General features: G+C 36.2%; 1 long non-coding RNA gene across 1 annotated transcript; it reads right to left on the reverse strand.

The window, feature by feature from the left end:
• Positions 1-533: 533 nt before the first annotated feature.
• Positions 534-18,859, reverse strand: LOC149793419 (uncharacterized). Its single transcript, XR_016422787.1, has 3 exons — positions 17,885-18,859; positions 14,110-14,227; positions 534-1,139 (listed from the first exon to the last, which is right to left on the reverse strand). It is a non-coding gene; the product is annotated as an uncharacterized LOC149793419 (long non-coding RNA).
• Between the last annotated feature and the right edge of the window lie 1,366 nt (positions 18,860-20,225).

Below are 20,225 nucleotides of genomic sequence, written 5' to 3' on the forward strand. Positions count from 1 at the left end.
GATGGATGTATGCATGCATGCGTAGCTAGGTAGGACAAATATTGATGAGGTTTAACGGCACATCATCACAATCCTGGATATTTCATGCAAACAAAAGCCAGGTAGCGAGAAAGGGGAAAGCAAAAATCCTGCCAAAGTCACCAGGAAGGACTACGATACCAGAAAAAGCAAATACATTGCGACTCCTGTCACATCAGCGCATTAGAAGACATGGAATTCATTCTGAACACTTTTTGGGACTTGTTACAGAACGTTTAGGATTAGTTTTGATATAATTCATGATTAAGTTCTTAAATTTTCCTTTTTATTCTAGGGAAATAAATTATATGTAAGAGTTTACAACAATTGCTGGTTTTGCTTCTTTCTGTTACTAAGTTTAGGACCACAGGGGCAACAAAAACCAAGCAAAACTTAAATGATACAGATATTGTACCCCCACCAAACAAATAAACACAATCAAACCCAAAAAGGCTTAAAAACAACGATAAAGGCAAGAATGGGTAAGACTAATATATTTCATATAAACGGTTAGACTTTATTTTGGCTAGTAATATGTTACAATTGCCGTTAAATAAAAGGAAGCCAATATACCTGGAGTAACCTCTTATGGCATAGAGAAGAGCGCATCATGCATACGCTGCACCCCTTTTAAGACGAAAGAGAGAGAGAGAGAGAGATTGTTGTTGTTGCAGTAGGGTTTAACGCCATTTTTCAGCACAAGATAGGCTATACATGGCGGCCAGTATTAATGATGGAGGAAGAACCCGGAAAAACCTTAGAAAGAACCACCGACCCACGAGAAGCTACTGCCAAGCTTTCTCACATAACCACATTAGCAGAATCCGAGACTCGAACCGACGCAGACAGAGGTGAGATGGCAGTTATCCGTAACGGTGAGCGCTTTCGACCACTCGGCCACTCGGGGCCCCGAGAGAGAGAGAGAGAGAGAGAGAGAGAGAGAGAGAGAGAGAGAGAGAGAGAGAGAGAATATGGGGTGATAGATTTAACGTATTTCGTGACATATACACTTAAAGATGATTAATTTCCTCTGGTGTTTGGTTGTTTATTGGTTAGTAGGTTCATTTTTAGAACTCCGCTTGTCCTCTTCCTCCGTGAGCTCTGCATGACATCTCCATGCACTAAAATACATGGAACCAGTCATTAGAACTTGTACAATAGAAGTACATGTTAATGTCACAGGTAAATTTTAAATTTATTTTAGATTTGGGACAGGGTTTTGTATCAAGACAATTATTTCGTTTTAAACCGTGAACTTCATTTCTCGTAAATGTTTATTTTAGGCATAATCAACTATACCCGTCTCCATATATACGTTAAAAAGCTGGTCTCGCAAGTAGTTTCGTTTCGATAAGGTGAACCGATAACTTACCCTGTCTCTCTTACTTAATAAAACAAATTCAGTTATACTTTAATCAAATATTGTCAGTTCTTTGTTATATATCTTATACTAGACGTTAATAATGGTATTTTACGGGATATTAACGTATAAATCCTTCATTAGAAAAAATGACTTGTAAATTAAAAATATTGCATTATTATTATTATTATTATTATTATTATTAGTAGTAGTAGTAGTTGTTGTTGTTGTAGTAGTAGTAGTAGTAACACGACCAATTTACAAATTGATATCAAGGGCGCAGGAAAAAGGATCCCCGGATCATAGCGGGCATGTTTTACATGAAATTTTTGTATGAATTCTTATTCTTATCCAGATCTGACAAAGTTTAATAAACATTTATTTATTTATTTATTTATTTATTTATTTATTTATTTAGACTATATCAGATCTGACGAGTTATACTGACCCAAATATTTGTGTCCGGTAGCTCTTTTGATGGAACTTGAAACGTATAAGTCTATCCTTTTAAAATCATAACATTTTTAATAAGCAACAGGCGTAACGTGGACACGATAAACGAAGCAATAATCTTGAATTCGTGTCTACAAGACGAGGAAAATAATAATACAAATAAATGCAGTGTTTCAGTGAACAACTAGTCAAAGTTGAGTGCAACTTATGAAGTGAGAAACGAACGGTATTGATTAATCTCTAAAGTTCAAAAACATGAAAAAAATATGCAAGATTTTTAAATGTGACAATATATATCCAGTGTGTTCTATATTGTTTTGTATATTTGACTTAATTATTTCTGATTTAATTGTTTGTAAGTTTTAAAATCGTTTTATTACTTCTTTTACATTTCGTTGTGTGTTAAAATAATGTAGTTCCGTTTGTTAGGAAATTAATACTTTTTTAGAAAATAGTTTGATCTTGACTGTTCGTTTTTAGCAAACACCAGGTGTTGACATAGATCCTGACCTAGATTCACAATTAGTAGCAACCGCGTAAATAAGTTCTATTTTTATTTTTCTATTTTTATTTTAAAACGATTGGTTGTTCTTGAAGTCATGATGGGACTACGTGATTTAAGATGTAAACAAATTTTTCTTTATTTCTTAGAGTAAAATGATTGGTTTTCGTTAGGGTCATGATTAGCGTACGTGATATGAACACGATCATGTGACCCCCCCCCCTTTCGATTTCGTAACATGTCAATTTTCGAAACTGCGTTTTAGGATACGATATAAACTTTGCTTTGGAGAAATAATCTCATTTGGGCTATTCCACTGGAAGTGACTGCTGTGCCTTTTGGAGTTATTTAAAATTACTTGGATTCAAAAGTATTATTTCTTTTAACCTGGAAAATACGTGTACTCATGTGAGATTCTTGAAAAAAGACAGCACTTATAAAAAACAATGTATTCAGATTTCCTAAACCGGAGTGATATTCCTTGTTTCTACAAGGAACTGTAAACTTCAACACACTAAAGGTTATAGCATACGTCATCGTTTTCCATCTTGGATTCTTCGTCGGGACTCGAATTTGAAATCATTAGAACATTTTATTATTAGGACTCCTAAACTTTTATTTGTGTATTATTCTTGGATTATTTTTGGATTTGTTTCTTAAAAGCGAAGTTCATATTTTTCATTTTTACAGAAGTTGTCCAGGAAAATAAATTATATTTTTGAAAGCTAGTTTTTTCACTCTTTCTTGTATTACTGTTTATTATAGCCTAAACACGTAACATAATAATATCCAGTGTGTTCTATGGGAACAAAAATTACCATGCATCCGTGCATTTGCTATTATTTCTGGGGTACCGACATATATTCAACCATGAATTCAGAGATCCAAGAAAACCATTTTAAACCTGTAGGGAAATGGGACGCTCATAACTTAAAATTTAATTTTTTACTTAAACCACCAAAATTGAATTCCACCTAGACAGATGATTCCTGATGTTTACATCTGAAAGTTTATGTCTGTTTTGTGTCGATGTACATGCATATGATGCAACAGTTAACTTTAAGATGATGCAATATTGCTGCAATACCTTGTACTTTTTACGTACTCTCATAGATTTGAGTGATTGGTCTTCGCTAACAAAAGCAAGAAAGACTAATACAGTTGTAACGCCTGCACGAAAGCTCAAATCTGTTCAACAACCAGCAAGGTAAGGTAAGATTAGATAAGATTAGATGGATGGATGGATGGATGGATAAATAGAAAAATGGATAGATCAGAATGTACATATGTTGATAGGTACTGATGTATAATCTAGTAATCTAATTATGCAAGAAAATAGTGCACGTCATTAGAGAAAAGTCGTCAGATATTCTCCCTAATTCCCTCATTACAGAAAAAGTCGTCAGATATTCTCCCTAATTTCCTCATTACAGAAAAGTCGTCTGATATTCTCCCTAATTCCCTCATTACAGAAAAGTCGTCTGATATTCTCCCTAATTCCCTCATTACAGAAAAGTCGTCAGATATTCTCCCTAATTCCCTCAAAAGATCGCGTTAAAAAAAAGTCAGGAATAAATTCATATGCCAATGATTGGTACATTAAATTTCACTTAAAAATAAAACTAAATTAGAAATATATAAAATCAGTCCATATTCAAATGAGTCAGACATACGGAATATAATAGAATGATATATGTTAGATAACAAGAAACACGTTACACATATCACTTAAACTCTTATTTACTGGCCCCAGAAAGGAATACATTTTTTAGAATAGTGATTTTCTTCTGTAGGTCCTTGTATAAACAATAGAAATTAACTGCAGTATAGGAATGTCTGTATTTCAATTGTACTGATTACCAACATCTGATTGTCTGTGGTGTCTATACAACAAAACAACAAAAAAAAAAAGATTTTAAAAAAGACGGATCTCAGAATGGAGTTATGCGTCCGCATTTCTGGGTCAATTAATTTTTTTATCATTATAATGAATAGGACAAACAATACAGACCTAGATCTGTCTTCACATTATGCAACGACAGATCAGAGTCTATGTTGTGGGGAGTCGGATCCGACTAACAAGCGAGTACATAGAGTATCTATTTTCCTCGTCAACGGATATGCCTGTCCGAACTTAAGATGCAAGGCAACGATTTTAAAAACAATCAACTAAAAGGCAATCAAACATACGGGCAAAATAAAAGCCGTTACCTAAAAGAAACCAAATGCAAGGAACAGTGGAAATGAGGTGTGCGTGTTGCTCACAAAGAACAGGTATCAAATAATGTATTCAAACATATTGATAGATAGAGCTGGTTGTAATCTAACACCGAAATCTCCAAAACACACTCAACTATAGAATAAATAATGTTTTCCTCGGTCGTGTGATCCATTTATGTTATCTGTAGTGATTTCTGGAAGCTTATAAGCTCTCTTGTGTTTTATTTATTTTTTTTATTTATTTTTTTAAATTATTTTTTAAACACACACAAGACATATCTAAGACGGCTTACTGTCCTTGTTTAGACCGTAATGTTACCAAGAGGAACCCGCTCTGCATTTTTCGTCATTAATCGGTAAAGACCGAAATCATTTTCGAAATGATTATCACTTGACAAGGAAGCATAAGTTTCCTCTCTAATGGCTACAAAGAAGCGGATAGAAGACGGATGCGTGAACGAAGAAGAGGATATCCGTTCTCGCCACATAGATCAAATAGTTGTGTATATATATATATATATATATATATATATATATATATATATATATATATATATATATATATATATATATATATATATATATATATATATATATATATATATATATATATATATATATATATATATATATATAATACATTTTGATTATCAATTAATTCATCTATACCGACATATATCAAGTGTATGTATTGAGGCTATCATTCGGCAGATGGGTGCTGTTAATAGTTGCGTTGCCCCTGACATTATCCCACTTGGAAGATACTTGTCGCGCGTCTGTGCTACGAATATGTTGTATTAATAAAGGTCAAGAGTGTAATTGTCTAAATTTAGTAACAGACGTACTTGTAACGAAGTTTACGTTTTAGTGGATCTATATGTCAAAACCCAGGACTACAAGTCTTGGAGAGGCTTTAGGCATAAATATGTTTGTACCGATAGGACAATCGTCTTTTATGCTGAATTGTGCTAAAGTAAGAAAATCGTGTACATTATTGTGATCGACTGAGGGAGAACACTTTGGTTCAAGCCAGAGTATCAGTCGGAAATGAGTTATAAAATATAATTATCGTGCAGTAATAAATAAATACTTCCGAATTCTTTCACTGGACAAATACACACTACCGCAACAATTTTAAACGTACTCAAGGTAAACTCTAGTCCAAGTTTTATCTGACCTTTCCCAACGAAAGTTTAATATTTGAAAAGTTATGTTTGACTGGACGCTCAGGGCCCATTTCCTTTCGAGAAGATGGAATTCTCTGAAACCGTATGCTAGGGGCATAAGTTATTCAACTTGATCAGGGACTAGTAAAATTTAGCGATATTGTATAGAACCCCATTTGCTGATATCAAGTAGAACATTTATCTTTTCGTTCATAAAAACCAAACTTATTTTGTTTCATTTTCGTGTTTGCAAAATGAACACCGTACTCTATTTCTCACATTTCATTCTAGCATAATCATAATCAGCGGCGCGCATTTTCGTGACGTTCACGTGAAAGGATCATGTGATACCAACTATCTATGTAAGGACGAGGCCGATATTGATCGAATACAGATGTCTCTAGATTTGGTGATCATGTGACAAAGCAGATAGTTTTGCTTGGACGATGATACTGTTCGCAAAGAGTGGATCATATGTTGGCTTATTAAAGTTATAGATTGTGTCTTAATTAGTATGTGAAAGAAGAAACCATTGCATATCAATACCAAACCGCTAGAGTTCGATACAATAAATCAAGTATTGTATCTAACCTATATTTAAGGCGACTGTTCTATGCAGATAGCACGCGGTTTGAGTAAATTCCATCTTTCCAATAGGGAGCACGCTCTGACCTTTTGCATAACTGACCAGATATCTAAAACGAGTAGCAAAGGTTATAGGAAAATCGAACAATGTAACCTCTAGACTCACCGAATATACACACATAAACACGCAGGACTACTTCTATTGGCTTCACCACTTGACCGTTAAAGCAGAGCAGCTCGTTTATTTACATGCGGTGAAAACAAATCTATTGATCATCTTGCTAAACAGTCACTCATTGTCGTGCTGGTAAATGGTACATGTGCATAGCAGTAAAATTAGAATATGGAGTGGATTTTGGATAAAAAATTAAACCAATCGCCATGTGCTATGCAAAACATTTTGAACAAATTTGAAAACAAAATACTTCATTTGATATCAAATGTATTTCTCAAGATTGTCATGAATGCACTACAAAAACTATGTCATGAAGTTGTAATTTTGAGATTGCTGCTCATGTCCGACTGTGAAAGACGTTAAAAATTTTCATCCTAGTTTTCCAATCACACTGATAATTTTACTTAGATTCACGATCACTGCATGTTTAATTGGAAACTTGTTGAACATATATGGGTGAGGAGTCTCTTTATAACATGTGAATTCCTCTCCATATTCCTTCCTAAAAATGCTATAATCGTAGAATTTATGATGGAAAATCTGGAAAATAAATATCAACCTGCTATTTTCATTAAATATCCAGAACAACAATATACTTCTCATTGATGTTAATGGACCTAAGGGATATAAAGCGAATCACTCAAGTCTTCAAATAAGCAAGCCAATCAAAAAGCTGCACCTGTTTGGATAAATACTAGTGATTATGACGTATTAGTAAAATTGAAGATATTTACTTGCATTGGCATATAAAGAAAAAACAATTAAACCAACAAGAAAAGAAAAGATAGAGTAAAGTTAGGTTGGATCTTATAAGCTAATATTAGCCTTTATCCAAAACTAGAATCCAATAAATTGGCACAGTAATGTCGTTTTGATCACTTCTCGTGCACATAAGGGAAAAAGAGTTTGTTTAACAGACATCAAGTGTATCAGCGACTTGCACATTGTCGTCTGCTTGTTTGGTCACATCTATTCCATGCTCGAAGAATTAACCCCCTTAATTGTTGTTCAAAAGGGAAGCCACAATTCAATAGTACTAATATTAGTACCCTTACTCGTACCTCGTGGACAGGGTACTAAAATGAGCATATACGTGTTAATGGAGCAAGCCGGGTGTGATCCACACCCGGCGCTCTCTTAGCCTAATAATAACACTTTAAACATATTCCTTGCATATAATCCAATAAATTGAGTAGTCCTCTTAGTTAATACCGGAAATATCGAAAATCATTGTAGAAATAGTTGAAAAATCTCGTTTACCTTTTTTAGCCGATATTTTCGTTTAGATCGTCCGCCATATTATTTCAAATACTGATTACTTCCGTTCTCAGCCTCGTTTGTTTGTGTGCCATATAAGGACATTGACGCCTTATTTGGAAATGTAAACAAATCGTAGTAAAAATTTGGCGCCGTTTGGGTCAGAAATTTTGCGCATTAAAAGTAAATACGGTTTATCGGCAACTTTGAAATTCACCAAGAAGCGATTATTCGCACTTAATTGATAATAATATAGCGTAGAATATCCAAAATATGGTCTGGCAAGCCTTACGTAGAAAAGGGGTCACGGCGAGAGTCTCGCGTTATCTGTCATGGCGGGCAGTATAAGGTTAGAGTAACCATGCCAATTTATTTTATCGTATGAGGGCTTAATAAATTCAAAATAAGCCAAACTTCTTTCACAGCATGATTATACTTATGTAGTTGATTTCTACACTGTTTGTTTTTCTGACTTTAGTGATGATATTTTTTGCTCCATTACATGATATGGGATCAGTTCGTAGCCTCAACCACAACAAAATCAAGTTGAGGCTATGACATCGTAGCTAACAATTCAAGGGTACGTCATATTTTACAAGTAGATTGACCCGTTGATGTTTTGAAGACATGACGATGCATACAATGTTATAGCATGTCAAAACAGTTAAAACAAAGTGTCATGCACATAGAGAGAATATGTCTAGCAGAATTCGAGCCTGGATTCATCTGATGGCGAGTCAGGTACTGAGCCAACGCAGCTCAAAAGAGTAAGTAAAACGTGACGTATAAACAATATATCAACTACGGTACACGCTTCCTTGCAGTGTAAACCTATATCGGTCTAGTATGTTTCGTTTTCCGATGAACTAATGTTGCCAATAGTTTTTTGTTTTTAGTTTGTTTTTTTTATTTTGATGTGTACACACAGTCGTAACTATTCAGTCATTCATCAGAACAAACATTGTGTTTCGTTGCGCGGACATTATCAACATCACTCGGCCATTTCAGATAAATAAATTTAAAAAATAACATCCGATGTAGTTGTAATTATACATATACAGTTGACGCTTTTGGTGATTGATCTTTAGCGTAGTTCACCACATATGTTGCGACAGAAAAGGCCGGCAATGTCCCGTTTGTGACTTTGCCTCCTTCTGCCGTCATATTGTGCCAAATAATCAAAAGTAGTTCCGAATATAGTTCAAAATGGCATTGCACTATATCCGAGGTTTCGTTCTCGACACGACTATATATATATATATATATATATATATATATATATATATATATATATATATATATATATATATATATATATATAGTAAATTTCTTATATATAAAGGCTTGAGATGTTAAGATTATACAGTAGTTGCAGCTCTGAATTGCTGGACATCCACTAATGTACACAATTAGATTATATGTATCCACTGCATTACATTCTACGGGTTTCTCCGCTAGCGGAAAGATTCAAGATTATGTAACTGATTTAATTGCCGTAACAGTCTGGTATTTAATCTAATTACGTAAATATAACCGGTATATTATTTGGGCTTTTTGCCAAGCTGTTTTCAATAAAGATAAGAATTAAATATTATGAAACAGTATTTTAGCCAGCCTGCCTTCTCAGAATGACACCGTTTTTCAAACTAACCACCTCGTAACCCGAATCGATCTGAATTGCCGATCACAGATACGTCATAGAACTTGCTATGGGCATGAACCGCCTCCGGTAATAGGGTTACATGTGATGTTTCATATGAGGCGCCGTAGTGGACAAAAGCTTGTCCAATGGGAAAGTTGCAATTGAAACTGCGATGTCGTATGTCGAGAATTCCAATATCACGTGTTGGATCAAATTGCATGTCCTTAAAATTACATTTTCTAGATTGAGACTTTAGATTTTATATGTTGATTTATACAGTGGTGGTTTTTAAGTTCTATTTCCTATGTCGACGTTTTACAGCGTATATTTTGAATTACACAGCGGTGGTTGAAATTTCAATATCATATGTCGAGAATCCCTAATTCACACGTTGAGTGTAACTGTTTCTGTTAAAGTTCCATTTCATATGGCGAGTATTTTGATTTCAGCAACGAGAAGCAGCCTCCTTGTTTAAAATAACGCAGTCCGTTCACGAGAGCGACCTCTAGCGAAGAAATTCAAAGTAATTCTCGACCTGTTAATGGTAACTTTAAAACTGTAAATGCATGAAATATAATGGCACCACATAATCGAATGATGTATCTTAATATTCGAAATTATTTTAAATTGTTAAAGCGGACATTGTGTAATGTTATTTTTTATACCAACACATCATTTCACCATATAAAAAAAGCAATTCTGACAAGCACAATGAAATGTCCAATCAAAGCCGTGTAGTACAACACACTATCTAAAAAATCGACATACGAAATCGAACTTTCAGTACAGTCAGTGTGATTCAACATGTTAAATTGAAACTCTCGACATATTATATTAAAATGTCAACAACCCCGTGTAATTTAGAAGATACAATCTACAAACTCGACGTTGGACATCGAATTGTCAACCAGGGCTGTGTAATTCAACAGATGAAATCTAAATACTCAACATATGAAATGGAACTTTCAACATAAAGTCTTTGAACCAATACGTAAATTAGGAATTCTCGACATATGATATTGACATTTCAACCAACGCCGTGCAATTCAAACGACACAATCTAAAACCTTGACATAAAAAATATAACTTTCAACCACTACTGTTTAATTCTACAGATACGATCTAAAATCTCGACCAACAAAATGGAACTTTAAGGGCAAACATTTTTGATACAACACGTGAAATCAGAATTCTGAACATATGACATTAAAAATTTCAACGGCAACTTTCTGATTGTACCAGCTTTCATAGTTTCGTGTTGCTTTATTATCATCGGCTGCAAATGGCTGGACCTTGATTGTTGGGAGAACTTATCAGTCTACGATCCAAAGAATTACCGGTGCTTTTATTTTCCTTTTTTCCACTCTCGTTTACGAACACTTTGATGTTTAAAACTGTGTAATTGTTCTAATTTTGCGAAGTCAATTTTCAAAAGTGCAAGGCTTTTAGGGACACAAATGTTTTGATAAATATTTAAACCATCGAGAACAAACCTTGACAGCGTTTTCTTAATACAGTCTGTTTATAATGCACACATTTGTACGCACGTACGACATACATACATGCTTGCACACACACACGCACGCACGCACACACACACACGTGCGCACACACGCACATACACATACACGTGCGTACACTCACATACATACATACATACATACATAACAGCAGGAGCGGTACAGAAGTGAAACCAATGAACATTTAAATTCAGGGGAGCTACTTTTAGACAACACTGTAGATGTACAAAAACGCCCTTGTTACTGTTGCACCTGTTTTACGCAATACAGCTGACAAAAATCTCCCAAAGAAAACATTCCTGCCTCACCTAAAACCTTACTTCAAATTCACTAATGTGGCTGAGCTACATAAAGAGATGAGAAGAAAACGAGCGTTATGGATAACGAAGAACGGCCACGTGGTACACAATTTAAAACTTAAGCAGAATATAAAAGTGCGAAAAGAAAATTAAGAAACTAATTAAACAAGGCAAAAGACCCCAGGAACAAAAAGCTGCAGAACTGGATATATTGACATTATACAGAATAGTAAGACTGCATAAGACGGGACAGAGACAAGATATCTCTGAACTAAACAGTGGAAAGATAAATAATATAAGACCCTCATTTGAGTAGTTACGCGTGGCGCCAGCATTTTAAAACTTTAGGAACTGAAACACCAGATATTCATTCTAATGAATCATTTACAGCTGAAATTAGAAACACCATGAAGAATATTGTGGATTCCAAAATTGAAGACAGAGCAAATAAGGATATGTGTAAAACCATATTACAGAAAGACATTGAAGAGGCTGTACGAGAGCTGAAGAAAAATAAATCATGTGGACATGATAAAATATATGCAGAGCATTTAATATTTGCCTGTCAATCGATTAGTTCTATTTTGTGCAAAGTGTACAATCGTATCACCTCCTTGGAAACGTATCCTGACTACTTCAGAACTGTAAATGTTATACCTATCTTCAAAGGTGGAAAAAAGACAGGCTAGATATGAATAACTTTATAGATATTTCAATCGTTCCAGTTTTTCAAAAATTATTTGAAAAAAATAATGTTGACGAGGCTAACTCTTTTTAGTAAAATAATCAATTTCCCTCACCAATTACAACAGGGATTTCGAAGCTAATGCAGTGGCATCACTGCAGCCTTTATTATAAAAGAGGGAATAGCCCATTATTTAGACGGTCACTCAAACTTGTATGCTGCATTCCTGGACAATGTGATGGCCTTTAATACGGTATGGCATGATGGCATCTTTTATAAGCTATTCTATCTTAGAGTTAAAGGAAAACTGTGGAGATTGATTCGAAATTCTTTTCAAGAAAGAGCCCTTGTTCTGCTCAACGGCCATCGTTTGAAACCATACTCAGTCAATCAAGGGGTAGGACAAGGAAGAGCGCTATCAGCAGGGTTATTCTTAGTGATGATAAATGACCTAATATCCTTGCTGGAGTCAACAAAATCTTGAATAAAAATTGGTACCTTAAGTATCCCTTGTGTTTTACTAGCGGATGACACGACCGTGCTATCTTCATCATTTAATGGTATGTGTGTTTTACTTCGCAGCCTTCATGCCTTCGAAGTGGAAACTCCGGTACAATGCTGATATAACCAATATCGTCATATTTTCGAAGAAACAAAATCATACAAAAATATACGTTCATGCTCGGAGATAAAAGGATTCATATAGTTTCTTCTAGAATATATGCTGGCGTTACTCTCTCCACAAAGCTTTCTTTTACTGCTGAAGTGAAAAATGCTTGTGATAAAGGAAGGTCAGTATTTTATTCCATTGCTGGAACTGGCATTGGAAAGGATAGAATGAGTCCAATTAATAGTGCCAAAATATGGTCAATTATAGTACTATCTGCTATGACATATGGACGCGAATTATGGTCCAATTTACGCCAGTCATACTAAAGCGCTCACCGTTCCGGATCACTGCCATCTCACCTCTGTCTGCGTATGTTCGAGTCCAAGGCTCGGCTAGCGTGGGTACGTGGAAGAGCCTGCCAGTAGCTTCTCGTGGGTCGGTGGTTCTTTCCTGGGTTTTCCAGGGTTCTTCCTCCACCATTAATACTGGCCGCCATATATGGCCTATCTTGTGCTGAAAAATGGCGTTAAACCCTAGAACAACAACAACAACGCCAGTCATAGATATATGATCTAGAAGTTTGTCAAAGAAAATCTGCAAGAAGAATTATAGGTCTTGATCAGCGCTTATCTACAGAGACAACAATTCGCAGTCTTGGACTGTGGTCAGTTGAGGGATATGTAGATAAAATCAAATTAGGTTTCTTCAATAAAATCTGCAGAGCTAATGGTTCACTAGCATGGAAAATTATATTCAACAGAAGAATTCTTGACTTCCTGATACACGAGGCGAGAGCGTTCGTTTTGGTAAAGATATATCTCGTGTTCTTTTGAAATACCAGCTTGGCGGTTTCTTCCACCTACTCGTGAACACCCTATATTCTGTCCTGAAACCAGTCTGGAAAAGGAACAAGGAAACGGCAGTTCATTACGGCGAAGAATCACTGTGGAGATATAAATTTGAAATGAGACCTGAACTTTTTCACTATTCAAGTGTCCATACTAATCTTCAACCACTTGCTGTCTGGAATCTTGGTAAATGTTCTCCTAATAAAACTTGGTCTTTCGCTAACATTACCTATTTAACAACGTGGTAAATTTCAACAGAGAATGACCACATAAGCTCTGCATAAGACTGACTACAGACAAAGCCAAACATATGTTACTATACTGCCAAGCCCTAAATGATGAACGTAATACTATGTTTGAAAAAAATAATAGATGCAATAGACATACTAGACTCAGGATGGCTTTCTTGTGATGCCAATGACTCATTACTTATCCTTTTGGGCAACAGAGTGGACATCTTTGGATGATCAGTCATGGCAGGCATTCATGTGTGTGGTGGCTGAAGGAATATACACAAGTACAGAGAACAAATGAACTTGAAAACGATATCTGATATTATACTTGTTCAGTATATTAGGGAAATTGACCCATTTGTGATTTGTGGACCCAGTGTGTTGTAAATCCATTAATGTTAAGCTATGTTCCTATCTATATTGTGTAATAATGACAAATAACTGAATGAAATCTCTTTTGAAGAGGAAATAAAGAAAGTCATACATACATACATACATACATACATACATACATACATACATACATACATACATACTTTCAAAACCCAACGAGGATACTCAAAGCGTCAGTGTTTTTCTTGCTTTTGTGTTTCCACCTCTTGTTCTATGTAGCACTTTTGAAGTTCTGCGGATTCGTCAGGTCTCTGTATTTCCCTGTTATGAAATAGAGCACGAAATAGAATTGCCTTCTACAGAAGAAACATACTACAATGGATGGGAATGTTATGACAGTCGGGAACGAATTTTAATGAAGAAAGGGTACATCCTTAAAGTTTCCGGCGCTAAAAAATAAACGTTATCGAAGGGTAACAACATTAACAACATCAGCAGAATTAAATTACCATGAAAATCGTTTAACTGGCGAAATAGAAACGCATTTTGTTTGGTGAAAGATGCTATTTGTGGAATCACCACCGCAACCATTGTTGGTATTGATAGTGATTGAACTGTCATCACAGCTAACAATATAGGCACACCAGTAGGATTTCGCTGTCAGGGATATATCAGCATTAACCAATGTGGCTAGCGGCTCTAGTAAGCTAATTTTGATACGACTACATACATAATTATTCGGAATTTTTCGAGGAATCACGAGGTAGTTTCATTACGATTAATAAACTCTATTCATTGGTTACTGAGGATAACACATTTAGCATGGGTGAGTTCAAAATAGTGTTGAAAAAAATAGAATACCACTGACGACTTCGTGAACAGATACGGGACTGATCCGTTAGTGACCAAACACATGAAATTAGTGCACAGGTAGTGCAAATCCAGTAATTGTTTGTCAGTGTATATAGACCAGGATATTTTATTTTGCAAAATCGTTTACGTGACCGATATGTGAACTACGCGTTCACTTGAAAGAATGGTTCCCAGTGTGTGTGCAAAGATTATCTTTAAGACAGCAGCGACAATGTACATACACTGTATACACAAAGATGGAATTGGCAGGCTTCGCCAGTGGCAGCGTTTTATATATATATATATATATATATATATATATATATATATATATATATATATATATATATATATATATATATATATATATATATGTTGTTGTCGCTGTTGTAGTAATTATAAGTTTTTAAATGATTAATTGGAATTTTTGAAAACATCTTTCACTCTAATTTTAGAATTATCGCTTATTACCCCATAAAGCACGCACTCGTGTGCGACGATCAGAATAAAAAAAGTAATATCATAGCCTATAGAATGAGTTCATCTCAGTTACCAAAATCTAAATCGCCCAATCTGATACTACTCGTTGCCTCTGTGCTAAATAGCCTATAATATGCTAATGTGAACATACATACATACCAATGTAGCAACTGTGCCTATATGAACCATAAATGTATTTATGCTCACTTGCATGACTAATTAATTGAAGGTGACGTTTGCGTATATTTTTCACAGATACAACAACGCCAATTCAGCTAGGATTAGTTATCTTAACCCGTGCCAAGGCAAGTAACGTACAGTGGAGAAAAACAACATTTTGTAAAGCTTAAGCTGGTAACTAGGCCGTATTCAGTACTATACCAGAATGTTGCCTTCCTGAAGAAGAAATACGCGTTTTAATTGGTTTGATTTTTATGGGTTTTACGCCATTTTCAGCACACGATACATTGCAGTCATATAACTGCTGGTGGAAGAACCCGGGAAAAGGCCGCGAAGAACCAGTGGCCCATGGGAAATTAATGGCAAGCTTTCTCGCAACTCCCCCCCCCCCCCCACCCGTCTGCTAAGATGAGACTGAACACACGCGAACAGAGGTGACATGTCAGTGATCTGTAAAGGCGAGCGCCTTAGGCCACTCGGCCACCCTGGATTCCAAGTGCGGTATGTGGTATAACACTGTTAATCATCCTAATTTATCTTTCTAATTATATTTTATCTACACCATTTGCATCCCCGTTGGTAGGAAATGTTCATATATTACCTTTACCGTCTTATCGTTGTGTTTTTGTACTCATAACGTTTTGATGCATAAATATTTATCATATAACCTTTTTGCCCTATATCGTCTTACAGTGCTGGTGCACAATCAAATCCACAATCAGCCAACCAGTTCGCCTTTACAGATCTCTGACACGTAACCTTTGTCCGTGGGTTCTAGTCTCAGGATTGGCTAGCGTTGGTATGTGAGAAAATTTGCCAGTAGCTTTCCCGAGGTCGGTGGTTCTTCCTCAGCTTTACCTCCACCAAATATACTGGAAGCCATGTATATCATATCATATCATGTGCTGAAAACATTGCGTCAAACCCATAACAACAACCTGAAGAAAACAATCTTTCAAAGAATATGTACAGGTGAACATATTGCAATTTGCTATGTAATTCAATGAGTAACTTGTAGATAAATATAATTGCAGAGTGATATCTTAGGTCTGTCAGTAATTTATTAGAATCATGGGTAGACGTATCAGTTATGTGCTTTAGATGGCTAATGCCATGGGACTTTCGTAGGAAATTGTTGCAATTGTCTTATATGTTATCTAGTAATTATGTTTGACCCACTTTGCGGTCTTTCTCTCCAAGTAGGATCATTAGTGTCAAATGACAGAACTAAGTAGGTTGCTTGACTTGAATCATCCACCATTGCCTATATAGCGCACAAAGACGAAGCTCCCACCCTGAGCCTCGTGAGATAATGCGATACAATGACCCGGGCTATCTTTGATCACCGACTATAGTGAAATTCGTCTGCTCTCTATGGTTTGCAAGACTGCACTTTCCTATTGTCTTACAATTTCAGCAGTAGCTAGTACAGGTCAAGCAAAATCAGCAGGCAGCTGACAGGAGACCTAAATATTCGTAAGAGCCTGATCCATTTGAACAGTGTGTGTGTGTGTGTGTGTGTCTGTGTGTGTGTGTGGCTGTGTCTCTGTGTTTTATGCTGCAATTATCTCATTTATTTTGCATAAAGCATACACACCGTTATACCCACATCACCGGTAAAATGTTTTTTGGCGATGTCCAAACTCTGAACATATTTCCTCTTTGCTCAGCCAGGCCAGGCCCTGGGCAAGGTGAACGAGGCGACCACCTTGGGCCCGGCTCTTCCAGGAAACCAGCTCCGAAATGCAATTTAATTTTTGCTTGGGGCCCCGCGCTCATCGGTTGCTGTCTTGGGCCCCGCACATCCTAGGGCCGGGCCTGTGCTCAGTGGTAAGAAAGTTTTTGTTGTTGTTGTGTGGGGGTGGGGGTGGGGTGAGGGTGACTTTCCTTGTGGTCTTCTGACGTCACTGTTTCTACCAAAGTGTAACTAATGGTTACTACTGGGCAGAAGTAATATGAAAGACAGGCTGTCGTTAAATAATGAGTTATAGAATGAACTGAAACAAAATGGCGGACAGGATTTAGTCGTCTCTGTTCCTACCCTACCCATGTCATGGACTAATATGGATATATACTGGTTCTGTAAACAAATATTTACCAAGCTGAAACATGAATATTGATTTGTTTATATGCTATAACAGTCAAGTAGAAATAAGATCTTGCTCTTGTACAAGTAACCTACAGCTAAAAATGGCGGCCCCTGCGTCTGCCATCTCGTTTCCATCGAACTGAGAATAAACCAGCGTTACATACAATTTCGTAGATCGAAATTCCTCACAGGAATATAGCCAAAGTCGTAAACACTGCAACATCGATGAAAGAAACACGTGATTGTAGTTAGAGAACTGTTTATCAGCAGCGATGAACGGCCATGCACATGATCTGACTTCATTTTCAAGTACAATTTGCATCACATTCATTGTTAAAATTTACTGTTAAACATTTTAGTATCTCGGTAACTCTTACTTTTGGCTATGGTCCAACAGAGAGATCATACTTCCTCTCTTTGTCTCCTCCTTGCGTATCGTCATCATCGTCGTCGTCATCAACATCAACATTAACATCATCATCATCATCATCACCTTCTTCTTCTTCTTTGACAGTTGTACGATTTCTGGGACGTACGTTGGTTCGGGTTACCAGCACTTAATATCCTATGTGCATTTGTAATGTTTTTCTTGCTTTTCCAAAGCCAATGGCAATAGTCATTGGTATTGTAATCATTGGCATCTAATCTTTCTTGTCACTCTAATTCAGATAGAAGTACAAGTGGAAACGATGATGCCAAAATAGCTCCACCAAAATGCCTTATTCAGCCACTTACGATAGTGTTGTTTTCAATGTCTTTTTTTCCCCGCAAGAAATATGTGTGCATGGGAATTTGTGTATATGCACAACGCGCGCATAAACGCAAACCTTTTTGCGAATGACGTATACACAGCAGGTTTGATGTCACATAATGTGCTGGCATATTGGGGTACACGCTGTTTGAACAAAACCAAAACTTGATAAAAGCAGCTTTGGCTCTGATCTACCGGTGTATTACGTAACAGTAATGCTGGTCAGTGCTTGCAGTAATCGGGCACGTGTTATATTTGGGTCAACACGGTATTAGTTCGTGTTCTATGTAAGGAAACATCAGGTACAAATCGGACATGACATAATTGGCAAAATCCCAGGTTATTACGCCACCAGCATAAATGCAGCTTACCTGCGGATTAATTTCTCATATCAAATTTAAAAACAAAAACGGCTGGCTGTCTACATCCTGATAGGTAAATGTAATATCCACGGAAATGAGTGATGAATTTTCGTGCACGGAAGGAAAGAACAAAGTATATAGAAACATGTTTCCCCTCTTAGGTTTGGAAGATATTACTGTCCAATATATTCAGAAAGTAATGGAATTGTAGTAGACCCTACACACATTATTTAACTTGAAAAATGTAATAGCACTTCAGGCGACCATAACCACCCCTTCCACGCTGTGGTATATGTATGTATGTATGTATGTATGTATGTATGTGTAAATATATATACGTTCGACGCTATTCTTGTAGTTTTCGCACAAGAATGATTGGCTGGTATGTCCATCCACAGCGTGCACATATAAATTCACCAAATCTAGACTATGGTGGCAATTCTTTTCGGTCTCATTCTTTCATTTCTTGTGTTTTATCGTTATCGTTGTCTCCATTATCATCACCATTTTCATTTTCATGGTCGACACTGTAATTAACATTGCCAATATCTTCTTTTCGAAAGAAAATTGTCCAATTACAGTAACTTGTGAAAAAAGGACTACCCTACAGTAATTATTTTTGTGCTCAGATTCCTCAGTGGGCATGCACAATTAGTTTGATGTCAATTGAGAGTGAAAGCCTAACTTACGACTATTGTCGTTCTCAATCAGATAATGGTAGAAACGGAAAAAGCAATAAAATATACTAACAACAGACTACACCCATGATCACTGATGACAGTGTTTTCATTCATAACAGTGTTTTCGTTGTTTATTTGTCTTAAGGAAAACTGAAAAAAGAACTACTGCAGTGCAAGAGAAAACCTAAGTTACAAAAATAAAAAACGAAAGAAAGAAGGATTATTATCTGATTTAAAGAAAATGAAAACAAAGCCAGCCAGCCATTGATTTCCTGGTTATATATAAATGGTCCATCCTCTAAACGAGATGAAAGCATAGCTGAATGGGTACATGCATTATGGAACACGATAGCGGGGTGATTATTGCGTTTACTCCTAGCATGGTTTCGAACACTGCTTCGACACAATTATGACTCCCCTACGGTCCAGAGGTGGTCACTGAACCGGCATTATCCGTTAATTTACATCATAGAGTTGTTGGGTTTTTTTTCTTCTCTTCAAAAATCTTTTATCCCGTCCGAGCCCAGCAGGAAGTTGCCTATGCCTGCAGTCTTACTGTGGATTTTCTTGCTTTTATTCTTTGAACTCTTTCATACAGTTATGTATCCAAACATGCAGCACAGGGATGAGCGCTTTTTTTGTTGTGTTTGGTATAAAGAAGTAAATAATTATAATTCATGTACATGCCATGCATTTCTAAAAAGGTGTCCAGGTCATTTGTGCATATAGATGAACGGTAAGCGAGTTCTGATCCACGTTCCTTCCTTCAACCTTGTTCTGTATTTTATTTACGTCTCCAAGCATGTCCGAGTGGGTTACGATGCTATTGCATGAATCGAAACATATCGGACGAAACGATCGCGACTTCGTATTTATTGAAGTGTAAATTTTACCTATTCACTCGCACATTAAATAAGACTAGATT

The sequence above is a fragment of the Sinohyriopsis cumingii genome, chromosome 8 (assembly GCF_028554795.1).
Source record: "Sinohyriopsis cumingii isolate HCF-2022 chromosome 8, ASM2855479v2, whole genome shotgun sequence".
NCBI classification, from domain to species: Eukaryota; Metazoa; Mollusca; class Bivalvia; order Unionida; family Unionidae; genus Sinohyriopsis; species Sinohyriopsis cumingii.